The sequence below is a fragment of the Siphateles boraxobius genome, unplaced genomic scaffold (assembly GCF_051911475.1).
Source record: "Siphateles boraxobius isolate OS27281-9 unplaced genomic scaffold, OSU_SipBor_1 7, whole genome shotgun sequence".
NCBI classification, from domain to species: domain Eukaryota; kingdom Metazoa; phylum Chordata; class Actinopteri; order Cypriniformes; family Leuciscidae; genus Siphateles; species Siphateles boraxobius.
The window spans coordinates 1,953,352-1,968,893 of NW_027509197.1; the positions used below are offsets into that span (position 1 = coordinate 1,953,352).

At 40.1% G+C, this 15,542-nt stretch overlaps 3 non-coding genes across 3 annotated transcripts; all 3 read left to right on the forward strand.

Moving 5' to 3' along the window:
* Window positions 1-822: 822 nt before the first annotated feature.
* On the forward strand, window positions 823-904 carry trnas-uga (transfer RNA serine (anticodon UGA)). Its single transcript has one exon. It is a non-coding gene; the product is annotated as a tRNA-Ser (tRNA).
* A 271-nt stretch (window positions 905-1,175) lies between these two features.
* On the forward strand, window positions 1,176-1,257 carry trnas-uga (transfer RNA serine (anticodon UGA)). Its single transcript has one exon. It is a non-coding gene; the product is annotated as a tRNA-Ser (tRNA).
* Window positions 1,258-13,741: 12,484 nt separating this feature from the next.
* On the forward strand, window positions 13,742-13,823 carry trnas-uga (transfer RNA serine (anticodon UGA)). The gene has a single exon. It is a non-coding gene; the product is annotated as a tRNA-Ser (tRNA).
* Window positions 13,824-15,542: the final 1,719 nt, after the last annotated feature.

A 15,542-nucleotide genomic window follows, 5' to 3' on the forward strand; every position in this document is an offset into this window, starting at 1 on the left:
TGTGACTCACTATCAAGAGTAGTTGTGGCCGAGAGGTTATGGCGATGGGCTCTAAATCCATTGGGGTCTCCCCGCGCAGGTTCAAACCCTGCCAACTATGTGGCTCTTTGTCTGCTTGTGACAGGAATCATGACATCCAGGATCTTTTATATGAGCTGCTTTTTTTTCTAACACAGAAATTGGGCTCATTTCAAGCCTGAAGTGAGCATTGTTTAAGGAGGATTAACACTTTAAGGTTAGTTCGGTTCAATTCCCTGTTTGGGTGAAAATCTGACAGTTTGTTGCATACATTCCCTAATCACTTCTTGTCCTCTTCCCAGCCTTTGAGGGAGGTGTTCATCCTCTGCTGCTCACATCCAAGTCAAGTCAAGTCATCCTCATTTATATAGCCTTTTTAAAAATGTAGATTGTTTCAAAGTAGCTTTTTACAGAGATAAACATATAATTTAAGGTAACAGAGATTGGTTTGGTTTTATAGTGGTTCTTGAATAATGTTATTTCCAGCTAAAGTTAATTTTGATTGATTCACTTCCGTCGAAATGATCATTTGTTATTAAATTAGGGGCCGCTAAGACGACACCGTTCTCTCTAAACAGACTTTAAACACGACTCTAACATGGAAAATTGGGCAACCCACATCTCTTTTCAAGATTGAAGTGAGAAGGTATTTTTGTAGGTGAAGACGTAGTTGAACTCCTTTTTGCCAACACAATATATTAGCTGAGTGGATCCTCTGCTGCTCACATCAAAATAATGTTTGGCCCCGGTGTTCTCTGCTGCTCACATCCAGAAAATAAAATAGCATATGACTCAATATCAAGAGTAGTCGTGGCTGAGAGGTAAAGGCGATGGACTTGAAATCCATTGGGGTCTCCCCACGCAGGTTCGAACCCTGCCGACTACGTGGCTTCTTGTCTCTTTGCGAGAGGAATTGTGACATCCAATGTACGAGCTGCTTTATTCTCTAACATGGAAAATTGGGCAACCCACATCTCTTTTCAAGCTTGAAGTGGGCAGGTTTTTGTGTAGGTGAAGACGTTGTTGAACTCCTTTTTGCCAACACAATATATTAGCTGAGTGGATCCTCTGTTGCTCGCATCAAAATAATGGTTGGCCCCGGTGTTCTCTGCTGCTCACATCCAGAAACGGAAATAGCATGTGACTCACTATCGAGAGTAGTCGTGGCCGAGAGGTTAACGCGATGGACTTGAAATCCATTGGGGTCTCCCCCCGCAGGTTCTAACCCTGCCGACTACATGAAGCACTGTATTGTCATCGGGTCACGGCGAAGGTCCTTCGGCAGATCTGGAACCGGCAGGCTGCGGGAAAACCTCGGGATAAACAAGGACACTAAAATTAGCTTAGATGCCATTTTTCTTATGATGTAACGAGTACAACAGGATTTAACATCCACATTGATGGTTGTCCTCTGCTGCACACATCCAGAAAATAAAATAGCATGTGACTCACTCACAGTGTAGTCGTGGCCGAGAGGTTAAGGCGATGCACTTTATATCCATTGGGGTTTCCCCTTGCAGGTTCGGACCCTGCCGACTATGTGTCTCTTTGTCTGCTTGTGACATCCAAGATCTTTGTATGAGCTTATTTTTCTCTAGCATGGAAAATTGGGCAACACACATCTCTTTTCAAGCCTGAAGTGAGAAGGTATTTGTGTAGGTGAAGACGTAGTTGAACTCCTTTTTGCCTTTTTGAATTGTGACATCCTGGTGCTTTGTACGAGCTGTTTTTTTCTCTAACATGGAAAATGGCCTCATTTCAAGCCTGAAGTAAGCATTGTTTAAGGAGGATTAACACTTTAAGGTAAGTTCTGTTTAAATCCCTGTTTGGGTGAAAATATGACAGTTTGTTGCATACATTCCCTAATCACTTCTTGTCCTCTTCCCAGCCTTTGAGGGAGGTTTTCATCCTCTGCTGCTCACATCCAAGTCAAGTCAAGTCATCCTCATTTATATAGCGCTTTTAACAATGTAGATTGTTTCAAAGCAGCTTTTTACAGAGATAAACATATAATTTAAGGTAACAGAGATTGGTTTGGTTTCATAGTGGTTCTTGAATAATGTTATTTCAAGCTAAAGTTAGTTTAGATTGATTCACTTCGAAATGGTCATTTGTTAATAAATTAGGGGCCGCTAAGACGACACCGTTCTCTCTAAACAGACTTTAACACAAACCTGTGATAAACCTCTTTGTCTGCTTGCGACAGGAAATGTGACATCCAAGATCTTTGTACGAGCTGCTTTTTTCTCTAACATGGAACATTGGGCAACCCACACCTTAACAGAATCTGGTATTTCAGATCACTTCCCTATTAGATTTGAGATCAGTGTTATACCACCCGCTAGTAAACCTGTCTCCTCAGCCTCTAGACGCCGCCTCATCACACCCTCTTTAGGTGTAGAGTTCGCTTCGGCGTTTATGGGCTCACAGTTTCATGCAATGAATGGTCTGGTCTCTCCTTTCTCCCCAGATAATGTTCTCTCTGCGTTTCATTCCACAAGCACTGAAATTTTAGACTCTATTGCCCCTTTTCGGACTAAATCTATTAAACCTAAGGTGGATCCCTGGTTAAATGTCACCACAAGGGCTCTTAGGCAACACTGTAGACAAGCCGAACGAAGGTGGAAGAAGGACAAACTATTTACATCACTAGGTTCCTAGCTGCATATCAGAGGGCTGTGAAGGTGGCAAAGATGCACTATCTTTCTTCGGTCATAACTAGCAGTTGTCATGAACCTAGAGTTTTATTTAATACCATTAACTCTGTGTTGAATCCATGTACCTCTGATCAGACAGAGGTTTCAATTAGTACATGTGAGAAATTTCTCAGTTATTTTACTGACAAGGTAGCATCTGTCAGGCAAAACTGCAGTGCTAATTTTAATGTGTTTGTTCCTACTGATTCTGGGCTTCCTGCTGTTTTTGAGGATTTCAAGCCAGTTTCGTTTGCGCTGCTTTCTGAGATAGTGCAACACATGAAACCCACTACTGTTCATTAGACATTGTCCCAGCCAGGATAGTGACGGAAGTTTTTAATAGCGCCATTGGGTCGAGTTTACTCACTTTAATTAATTCTTGTCTTGGTCTAGGTTGTGTCCCAGCTGCATTTAAACATGCTGTGGTCAGGCCGCTACTTAAGAAGCCAAATCTTGACCCTTCAGTATTATCTAATTTTAGACCAGTTTCTCATCTGCCTTTTCTGTCAAAGGTTTTGGAAAAAGTTGTTTTTATACAGTTACAAGCCTTTATGCAGAAATATTCTGTGCTTGAAAAATTTCAATTGGGTTTTAGATCACGTCACAGTACTGAGTCAGCACTGCTCAGAGTACATAATGACATTGCCTTGTCTGTGGATGCTGGGAATCCTGCTGTTTTAGTGCTTTTGGACCTCACAGCGGCGTTTGATACGGTGGACCACGCAGTCCTCCTGTCTCGCCTCGAGCATTGTGTGGGCATTCGAGGTTTGGCCCTTCAATGGTTTAGCTCCTACTTAGCAAATAGGAGCTTCTCAGTTATGATTGGTGAATGCTCCTCGCCAGCTGCTCCTCTTTCTTGTGGGGTACCCCAGGGTTCAATTCTTGGCCCAATCTTGTTTTCTTTATATATATTGCCCTTGGGAAGTATTATAGGAAAGCACAATCTGTCCTTTCATTGTTATGATGATGATCTGCAGATTTATTTGCCTTTAAAACCGAATGATAGTGTCGCACTTGACTCCCTACTTAGTTGTATTGATGATATTGAGTTGTGGTTGTCACAAAATTTTCTTAGTTTAAACAAAGCAAAAAATGAGTGTATCATCTTCGGTAACCCAAATGGTTCAGCAGTGAGTTTGGGGGCTCTGGCGCCATACCTTAGGCCAGCTGTCAGAAATCTGGGAGTTATTTTTGATTGCAACATGAAATTTGACAAGCAAATTAGCAATGTTGTCAAAATGAGTTTTTTCCAGCTTCGTCTTCTAGCTAAAGTTAGGCCTTTTCTTAACAAGCATGATCTAGAAAAGGGGATTCATGCTTTTATTAGTTCGAGGTTGGACTACTGTAATGCTCTTTATGTTTGCTGACAAGATAGGCTGAAAGGGCAGGAGTGGAGATGGATTTAAGATTTCTGAAGGAGATTGTGTGTTTGTTCTTGGTCAAGATAGGGAGATCAATGTTCATGGTGATTGCCATATGGTCAGAGATGTTAAGGTTAGAGCTGGAGAGGTGAGGTATGGTGAGACCAGTCGAAAACAGACCAGATCCAGGATGTGACCACGGCTGTGGGTAGGAAAGTTGACATGTTGAGTGAAGTTGATCACTTTTTGATCACAAATTTACAGTTAGTGTCGATGTGAATGTTGAAATCTCCCAGAAGCAGAACAGAAAGTGAGATGGCAGATAACAGTTAAAAAGTCAGAAAACTCAGAGAGAAAGGAAGGATTTGGTTTGGGAGGGCGTTAGATTACAGCAGTGACCAGAGGAGTGGGACCAGAGAGTTTGAAAGTGATGTGTTCCAAAGACTGAGCAGCAGGGATGGATATGTTGGATGTTTTAATATCCTTTCTGTACACAGCAGCGACACCACCTCCCCGCCCCTCAGGTCGAGGTTTGTCCATATAAGTTTATCCTGTGGGTGTGGTTTCGTTGAGTGAGAAATAGTCCAGAGGTTTGTGTCAAGTTTCAGTGATACAAAGGAAATCCAGGTTATTGTCAGTTATGAATTCATTTAAAATTAGACTTTGTTGTGGAAATTTTAATAGTCATTGATCCCAAACAGGTATCATAAGAGAAAGAACCTATTCAATGTATAAAAGTATATGTGTGTACGTGCTTGTGCGTGACTTTTCAGGAACATATGGGACAGGACCTCTGACCTTAGGGACGATCAGTTTTGGCCAGTTTATTTCAGTACCAGTTTGTGTCTTTAAGCAGAAACTGAACAGCAGTAAGGACCTTATCTGAGTGGGTGAAAGGTACAGCGGGTGAGGAGGAACCTTGAAAACAGTATAAAGGCTGTCTCATATCTTCCTGTTGTGTGTCACTCTCTTGCACAGCGTAACTTCTGTGTATTAGACTGAACCTATTCTTGCAAGAATAAATACTTTCCTTTTTATTAATTTGACTCTGAGTGTCTCTTACGCAGTGATGATGTTTAACAGAATTTTTGCCACAACAATTTTGGTGTCAGAGTGGGATTCCTTGGAAGTGCCTTCTGGACCTGAGAGCGGACGGTGTTTGGCCACCTGGACTGAGCAGTTCCAGCTCTACCTCGTAAGCTTGAGAGAGAGGGGCCGACCGCTGTCGGGTCCGGGAGGGGCTCCACTGGAATCAAAAGAAAGCGAACCCGTGGCAGCCAACATATCTCTGGTAAGAGACGTCTAAAATATTTTCTTTTGGGGAAAAGTATTTTGTTTCGGGTATGATATGTGAGTGAACCATATTGGCTGAGGGCTGTTCTGTGGTACGTAATCTGAGATTAATTGAGATCTATATATAGATCAAGAGGTTTCAAACAGATACGAGAGAAAATTATCTGAGATTAATTGAGGTCTGTAACAGATCAAGAGATTTCAAACAGATAGGTAACCTGAAAATTAGTTGTTCCACGACGGAGCAAATTGTTTTTAGGTACTGAGGCTAATTAGGGGGACCCAGAACAGTTTTTGGTAAACCTTAATTAGGAGGGCACTAATAGTGCAACCCGACCGATTTGGGTTAAAAGGAAAAATCGGGTCTGTTGGGGACGCCTAACAGATCAGGAAAACGCGCGTTGAAGAGAAATCCACAGAGAACAGAGAAGCAGCCAATATGGGGAAGTCTCAAGGTAAGCATGCAAATTTGATACACCGGTTTTTCTATCAAATGAGAAAATTATGGGGGAAAATTTATGTTTTAGATATTGAAAAAACTGAGAAAATACCATGATTTCCCCAGGGAGGGAACACTGAGAACAACTAGTATGAAAGTAGTGCGAGAATCAGTTGAACAGGGCAGTGAGAAACAAAAAGGTTGTTATGGCTGCATTCAACATGTATGAATAGGCAGATAAAAAAGTCAAACTGCCAGGAGAAATAAAGTTTTTACTTCTTCATCCAGTAAATGGATGCATGACATTAGATGTCTGAGAACTTAAATTTACATAATAAGGATTGAAGTAGCAAGCAGCTATAAGGCTGTCTGTGTGAAATAGAGGGAACTGTAAGTGAGAGACTTGATGGAAGAGGGAAGTGAAAAACAAAAAGATTGGTGTGTGAGATATGTGTGTGGGGATTCTTAGCAAACAATCATGTACTGGTTAGATAATGAAGGAACTGGCATGTAGGGAAAAGAAAGGAGAGGAGACAGAAGGAACTGGCATGTAGGGAAAGATGGAAGAAATATAGTAAAAAACTATATGTGATGAAAATAAAATGTCTGACAGAATTTATGGAAGTCAAATTTACTGTTTAAATGGTATGAAAAATGAGTTTCAGAATAAAAATAAGGCATTGAGTATGATTAACGGGGATTAATGTGATATAAAGATAAGGAATGTTTCATTAAGCAAAATGGGAAAAAACTATATTTTCTGTATTAAATTCTATATTTTAATGGTAAAATAATGATTGAAATTAGGTTTAATTTTAAGTTTGACAACCATTGTGTTTTGAACCTAGGGTCCAGCTATGCTGGAGGTACAGCAACAGGGTTTGCTTATTCAGCCCGGTTTCCGGATGTTAGATATATACTTGTTCTGTTGTTGATGATAATACCAAATTAGTAAAATGTAAAGACAATTTTGACCAAAGATTCTGGAAATCAATAATGTATAATGTTGGATATTTTGTTGATATTAAGTCATTGAAGCAAAAGATATTGTCTGTTTTATAAATGAAATTATGGGTCAGGATAATTTCCCTGGACAAGTATGACTAAAGTTAAACGAAAACTTTGTGAAAACAACTTAGAATATTTTGAGCATTTCGATGCAGCTTATGAAAATTAATGTTCTGCCAATAATAATGATAAAGATTATGATTCGGCTATTGGGATTGAATCCGCCACTGGTGGACTGTAAAAGAATACAGAGAACTGCTTATCAGCTCTGTTTGCATTCCTGAATGGGACACACTGCTTCAAGAGTGTGCAGTAAGTTGGAGCCGACAGAGAGTGTTTTAATTGTGGTCAGCAGGATCATTTAACACGTAACTGTAAATGCCCACGAGAAGGTGTAAAAAACAAAGTGTAATTAAGTGATATAAATTTCTGGTGTTAATGTGGGCTTGAAAGTAGATCAGGGTTTAATATGATGATATTAACATTTTCGTCTGAGAAAGAACTAGAGATAAAAACAAGGTCAAGAGATTGAAGTCTTAAAGTGAATCCTTTTAAAGAAAAGATCTATAATAGTAATTTTTAAAAGTGAATTGATGAATACAGGTTGATGTAAAATTAATGACTCCAACAAATGTGAGTTGCAAAATATATGAAAGTAACTAACAGGATGATTGTGTTGTAATTAAACATTTAAAAAAAGATTTTAGAGTATATAGAGAGACTAATCTCACAGATGATTTACAATAACTGCAAAAGTATCACAAGCAGAGAGTGCTTGCCTCGTCAAAAAGTAAATCCTAATTGGAGATTGATAAACTCCAAGAGAAAACTTAAGTCAAATATTAAACTATGGTAATTGAGATTGAGAAATGTGAAACGTTATTGAGAACTAGAATAATTATTTTTATGTAAGAACAAATAAGCAGAAGTAGTAGGCTACTGAATTAACGGTTGCTAAATGTAAAATGTGTTGAAAGGCATCTGATTAAATAAACAGCTTGAAAAGTTGACCATGAAAGAGCTAGAAGCTGATGTTTTGCTTTCAAAAGATGAGTCTGCTATTGGCTGTAATGAAACAGTTCGCTTATCTAAATCTGATGTGTGCGTGGCTGAAACAGCCAGTGCGACAGAGACTCAATCTGAATGGAAATTTGTAATGTCTAGATTCCCTGACGTGGGCAAAAGACAACTGTAAAACTATGTTTATTTGAAAACACATGTAATTTCTGGCAAAGATGCCTAAAGCTGGGAGTTAAAAGATGGTAGATAAAAGTTTGATGTTAGAAGTATATGAGAGAGCAGTGTATCAGTCCGAATGTCTCAGAGTCTCTCTCATTAAATGAGTCAGCTAAAAGCTGTTATCTGTGATAATAAGTAAAGCACAGTGTTTCAGTTGAGAATCATAGACACAGAGATGTTAAAAGAAATCATTACCATTCAGAGGGCAATTTGTATTTAAATGTTAAAAATGTTAAAAGTAAAACTGAATGACTTTAAAGAAGTCTTTAACATAATGCAGACCTTACACGATAGAAGTGACGTTTTTGATTAATTTATTTTAGGACCAGTAACTTCTTTGTCTCATTTTAGTCTCCACCATTCAGGACTGATGGCTCCGGCTACAGATGAAGTACACTGAATGTACGGTTGTGATCTAAATTCACTGAGTATAGTCTAAGTAGCTAGGTTGCTGCTTTTAAGATAGTTAATGGATTTAAGTGATTAAATACTGTTGTTATTAACCTGTCTCCCTGTGAACACTATTAGGCAATCGGAATGGCTCTGGTGACTCTTGAACGTGCCTTTCCTAAGCTCCAGAAAACAGCTGAGTTCTGTTGAAGAAAACTGATTGTATTGGGAAAGAGCGGTCACCAATGTGTACGTGTGTACGAGTGGCTACTCAATGACGGGATGATCTTCCTGGCCAGGGGACAGCCCAACGCAGGGGGTCACAAAACATTGGGCACCTCCGGATGGAGGTGTTATTTGTGAGAAAGGTATGAGAGTTGAGCGCTGATTACTGGAGGCCACCGGGGTCAGCAGAGCATTGAGAGGTGAGATGGGCTGTGAGGTGAAAATTAATGTTACGGCAGTCTGACCCAGAAATGTGAGTTCCTCTATACCACTCACCAGAAACCGCATTGATTGTATGGCTTGTTTTTCATTGTGACAAGTGTCTGCAACTATGCCAGGGGACGACACCCTGAAGAGAAGAAAATTAAAGATAAATAGCTAACGGGAGTGGGCTTTCAGGAGCCAGCTGATTCCATGAGGTGATTGCCATTATTTGCTGCGGAGACAGTAACAAAACTTAATTATATGAGGGACATGATGTTGGTTGACATATGGGCAAGAAAAATGTATAGAAGAGTTAATTTTGAGCTAAAATGTCTATAACATAGTTTTAACTCGTGAAGGTCGTTGGACATGGTGGTGGCTAAAGATGAAGACAGGCTTTTGTAGATTTGAGAAGAGTCTGGATAACAAAGGTGAATGGTGAAAGGTTAATGTAATAAATTTAATATTACATTTTGTCTAAATTACAGTCTTAGGAGGCTGTTGAAAAGATTATTTGTTTAGAGAGAGAGAGACTGTCTGAGTGGAGGCAGGGATGGTAACTGTGTCTGTCTTTCTGTTATCGGCCTGCTAGAGCAAGCTGAAGCAAAATAGTGATAATGAACCAAAATCCAGCTGACTTTTCTAAGATCAAATGAATAATGAACAGACATGCTTTGTAACTGGTTAAGAGACCATGTAAAATTAGGTAAAAGCTACAGTAAAATGTGAAGTTTAAAATCTTACTTAAAATTTAAATCTTTTTAGAGATGATATAATGAAAAGCGAACATTGAAGATGAACAGTTAAAATATGTGTCTAATATGTGTGTGTGATGGTGACTGCACTCTATGTCGTGTATGTGTTAGTTTGGGGTACGAATACTGCGTCTGAATAGTGTGTATATTGTGTCATTAACCTCTGGAATGAGGGTTTTATCATTACAGATGGGTTAAGGCAAATGACAAGTTTTAAGGAAGCTAATAGTTTTGAGTCAATCTGATGACAAGATGATGCATAAAATGGGACGAGCTTTAAATGGATTAGTTATCCAGCTCTGTCTGCTACTGGTAATTATGAATCAATCTATGGATTAAAAGCATTTATGTAAATTGGATTTGTGAAGTTGTAGAGAGATGTCCATCATGGGTTGAGATAAACTAAAATGTTATAGATGTGCAGGGAATAACAAAGTGACATATTGGCTAAGTCAATATCAAATTATCCAGAGAGTCCTTCACATTTATGAATATTGTGAACAAAAGGGGGAAAATGTTGTTTGACTGACATTGACCAAGTCTGTACAGCACGACCTGACCTGACAGAAACAATTGAAACAGAATTTTCAGAAACAATGTTTGTAGATGACGGGATTAAGAGACCAAACAACAGGTCTGAAAAGCAGGATACACTGTAAGACTGAGGGCCGTTGCCCTCCAAATACTCTGATAAGAAGATGTGTTTGTGGCTTTAAGTAATATTTTTGTTTCAGAGGCAGAGAAAGATGTCTGGAGGAATTTTGGCTTTGGGACAACGTTTGGGTTAGTGTTGATGGCAAACTTTATCCAAACACCATTATGTTAGATTGATGCATGAGATGATTCATGCATCAAAAGGGGGGATGGTAACAATTGGTAACAATTTTGATAACAATTGACAAAGTATGGTTTACTAGGGGACAATATATGTTGGGAAGACACTAGGCTTAATTGGGTAAAAGCCTGGCAAGAAGCCATTCTTCTCCCTAACAAAATTCCTGTCTGTAAGTGTGCCGCACACGCTGATAACAAAATTGCAGGACTGTTTCAACAGGAAACGCCAGGGCAGATGCAGCAGCGAAGGCCGTGGCAGCACAGCAGACAAAAGAAACTACGTGTACTTTACTATCTGAAAATAACCTCGACATTTGTTTTTCTTTACAGAGCATGCAGACTTTTGATGCAGGGCAGAATGTGCCCAATAAAATAATGCTTATGGATGAATTTGACTAACTATCCTGGCCTAGATTGTTATTGTGGCAGAAAGAAACAAGGCCACACCTGCGCAGCGCATAACTTAAGATTTTCCTTTTGCAGAATGTCAGGAAGGATTGCAGAAAACAGAACTAATTCTGTTCCAAATGTATAAATATTGTGTTGTGGACATGAGCAAAGTGGACCCAGAGTGCTATTAAGTGAGCAAGAAATTATCCGGAGATAAAGTTTCAGGTTGTTGATTCCACAGGTCACACCAAAGGGGATGAGCGGCAAGACAAGCGGTCACTAACAAAATACTTAAGGTCTCCATTCACAGGTGAAAGCAGGCAAGAAATGGTTCACTCCAGTGGGGGTGCGGTCGTGATTTAAGGGAAAACCTTATAAGGATCAGAAAATGGTTGGAGAGTGGGACACCTGGGTCGAAGCCTCTCACCTTAGACTACACCGACAGGCCTCAACAATCAAATATGAGGACAACGTGAGGGGTCAAAGGCTCGTGCTAGTAACAGCCTCCCTCACCGGCGAGGGAAAGACTACGGCAACGACTCGCAAAGAGTCACCCTGGTGAAGACGGAATGTCCATGGGGCAAACGAGATGACCAACACACCTGGAGGAAGATGGACCAACTAATGGTTTGAATTTAGCAAAAGAATCTGTTTTTGTGATGATTTTGATGATTTTATTTGATTGAATCAAAATAGGGCTTAGATCAAATGATTTGATTGGTTAAGGATTCATTAGAAAATATTTCAGGTAAATTATAGGGATTATTATTGAATAAACTTGATTAGGCTGTCCATTAAGGGTAAGAAAGGCCGATCATGGGAGAATATGAATGGTAATAAGCTAAAAGATGGTCCGTATTTGAAATATTAGAGTTAATTTTGAACAACTACATTGGTTAAAAGAATGGATAAAAAAATATAAAACCTTTTCAGGATAGATTTTATTAAATATGGTGTTAAAAGTTAAGAAAATATGGTTAGGAAAATGGAGGCGATGTATGGAAATGGGCGTGGACTGATGGTAAATGGATAAGATTGGTTAATCTTTGGGGGGTTGGGGGTACTGTACTACCAATTTCAGCGATAGGATTATCAATATTGTTATGTTTACCATGAATTATAATGTGTGTTTCCAGCTCAGTACAGAGACTGGTTAAAGCTGGGATGTCTGTTCAGTAGGATGAACAAAATATGATGATACAAGTAGTGGGAGCTACTGTGACATGTGTTAAAGTGTATGTTTCCTTTTCTTTTTCTTTCTTTCTATGAATGTTTTTGATATGAACAGAAGGTTAAAAGCTGTGGTTATCCGCTATGTGATGACGTACAAGGAGAGGGGTCGAAATGAGGGATTTTATTCTACTTTTATTTCTTCGTATTTCTTAGCCTGTTGAAATGCCATGTGGGTTTCAAGATGTGTAATGATAACCAGGGTGTTAAATTGATGTGTTTCCTACTTAAACTATACACTATTTCTTGTTTATACTGAGGTGACTGAGGGTCCGACCTAGGTCGGGAGTGCAATAACAGTGCTTATTCATTCAGCCCGGCTTCAGATAAAGTCTTTACTTGCTTGCTAACACTTAAGGGACTATCCCCAAAAAAACAGCCTAAGCTTTTTACTTTTCCAAATGTTATTTCACAAATGTTTAAGAGAGTGGTCAGTTATGTGAAAACCAGAGATGAAGAGTATAAGTGTGATGAAATGACTTAAAATTTGTTCTATTATTTTTATTATTATGATTGGGTAATCTGAATGATAAAAAGGGGGGAATTGTTGTGGAAATTTTAATAGTCATTGATCCCAAACAGGTATCATAAGAGAAAGAACCTATTCAATGTATAAAAGTATATGTGTGTACGTGCTTGTGCGTGACTTTTCAGGAACATATGGGACAGGACCTCTGACCTTAGGGACGGTCAGTTTTGGCCAGTTTATTTCAGTACCAGTTTGTGTCTTTAAGCAGAAACTGAACAGCAGTAAGGACCTTATCTGAGTGGGTGAAAGGTACAGCGGGTGAGGAGGAACCTTGAAAACAGTATAAAGGCTGTCTCATATCTTCCTGTTGTGTGTCACTCTCTTGCACAGCGTAACTTCTGTGTACTAGACTGAACCTATTCTTGCAAGAATAAATACTTTCCTTTTTATTAATTTGACTCTGAGTGTCTCTTACGCAGTGATGATGTTTAACAGAATTTTTGCCACAACAACTTTTATTGTTGAGTGAGTGGGTATTGAGCAAGGCCAGTTTCAGATGATGTAGCTTTGTGATGGGTTGAGAAGACCGAGGAAGGGAGCGGAGATTAGATAGGTGCACGTGCCGTTTGTTGTGATGACGTAGTGTGGTAGTTGCAGTGCGCGAATTAGACCAGATGGATGGAATAGAGCTTGGGGTTGAAAAGTTGTAATTGAACATACGACCAGAGCCTCTGTGTGGAGGACGGCGACATAGTCCAGTTTCTCGGAAGAAGTTAATGCAGTCCAGACAGCGGTGGTTTTTGAGTGGGCGGAAGTCAGCAGCGGAGCAGAGCGGTGGCATGATTCAGGCGCGGTGCGCTAGTACAGAGCTAGCGCTTGCTTGCACTCAGATGCCGGGCGTCACAGTTCCAGTCCGATTCCAGCAAGTTAGTATGTCCTTTTCCTCGCGATCAGAGTGTTGTTCATCTGGTAGAAGGTCGTAGTTGAATCGGGCTCTTGTTGCTTGCTCTGGTGTTTGCCTTACGTGAGATTTCCTGGACAGACTATCCGCCTCTTATTATTATTCATTCATGCATTAACCGTTGCGATTCCGTTGTGATTTCCAGTTCTGAGGTGTCTAAGAAGATAAAGTGAACTTGTAGTAATAAAATTATTACTGTTTAAAATTAGGCTAAAACTCACTATCAAGAGTAGTTGTGGCCGAGAGATTAAGGCGATGGACTTGAAATCCATTGGGGTCTCCCCGCGCAGGTTCGAACCCTGCCGACTACATGGCTCCTTGTCTCTTTGCGAGAGGAATTGTGACATCTTTTGTACGAGCTGGTTTATTCTCTAACATGGAAAATTGGGCAACCCACAAGCTTGAAGTGAGCAGGTTTTTGTGTAGGTGAAGACATTGTTGAACTCCTTATTGCCAACACAATATATTAGCTGAGTGGATCCTCTGCTGCTAACATCAAAATAATGGTTGGCCCCGGTGTTCTCTGCTGCTCATATCCAGAAAAGAAAATAGCATGTGACTCACTCAGAGTGTAGTCGTGGCCGAGAGGTTAAGGCGATGCACTTGATATCCTTTGGGGTTTCCCTGTGCAGGTTCGGACCCTGCCGACTATGTGTCTCTTTGTCTGCCTGCGACATCCAAGATCTTTTTATGAGCTGCTTTTTCTCTAACATGGAAAATTGGGCAACCCACATCTCTTTTCAAGCCTTAAGTGAGAAGGTATTTGTGTAGGTGAAGACGTAGTTGAACTCCTTTTTGCCAACACAATATGTTAGCTGAGTGGATCCTCTGCTGTTCACAACGAAATTAATGGTTGGCCCCGGTGTTCTCTGCTGCTCACATCCAGAAACGGAAATAGCATGTGACTCACTATCAAGAGTAGTTGTGGCCGAGAGGTTATGGCGATGGGCTCTAAATCCATTGGGGTTTCCCTGCGCAGGTTCAAACCCTCCCGACTATGTGGCTCCTTGTGTCTTTGCGAGAGGAATTGTGACATCCTTTGTACGAGCTGCTTTATTCTCTAACATGGAAAATTGGGCAACCCAAATCTCTTTTCAAGCTTGAAGTGATTTGCTGACAAGAGAGGCTGAAAGGGCAGGAGTGGAGATGGATTTAAGATTTCTGAAGGAGATTGTGCGTTTGTTCTTGGTCAAGATAGGGAGATCAATGTTCATGGTGATTGCCATATGGTCAGAGATGTTAAGGTTAGAGCTGGAGAGGTGAGGTATGGTGAGACCAGTCGAAAACAGAACAGATCCAGGATGTGACCACGGCTGTGGGTAGGAAAGTTGACATGTTGAGTGAAGTTGAACAGTGTAGCAGTTCCAGGAATTCAGTGGCAAATTTACAGTTAGTGTCGATGTGAATGTTGAAATCTCCCAGAAGCAGAACAGAAAGTGAGATGGCAGATAACAGTTAAAAAGTCAGAAAACACAGAGAGAAAGGAAGGATTTGGTTTGGGAGGGCGTTAGATTACAGCAGTTACCAGAGGAGTGGGACCAGAGAGTTTGAAAGTGATGTGTTCCAAAGACTGAGTAGCAGGGATGGATATGTTGGATGTTTTAATATCCTTTCTGTAGACAGCAGCGACACCACCTCCCCGCCCCTCGGGTCGAGGTTTGTCCATATAAGTTTGCTAAAGACCAAAAATCTCTGAATGTAAATTAACTCTCTGGGGTCGAGAAACGCGCCGGCGCGTTTTGCTGTTTTTTTCCACATAGCAGCAACATAGACTTAAAATACTCCATCATTTTTGGTCATATAAATAAAAGCAATACATGATTATAAACTATAGAGGGTCTTCTTTTTTTTGTGTACACTCACATTAACATCAAAACCGTGTGCTTTTGTAAAATGAAGAAAATAAACAGGGTGTGCTTTCTGCCTCTCTGTCTCCGTTAAATTTTTTTCTGGTGCACGTCTCTAAACTTAAACAAAGCTCAGCGAATACTATTCACACAAGCATGAGCAAAATATCTTTATAATCATTT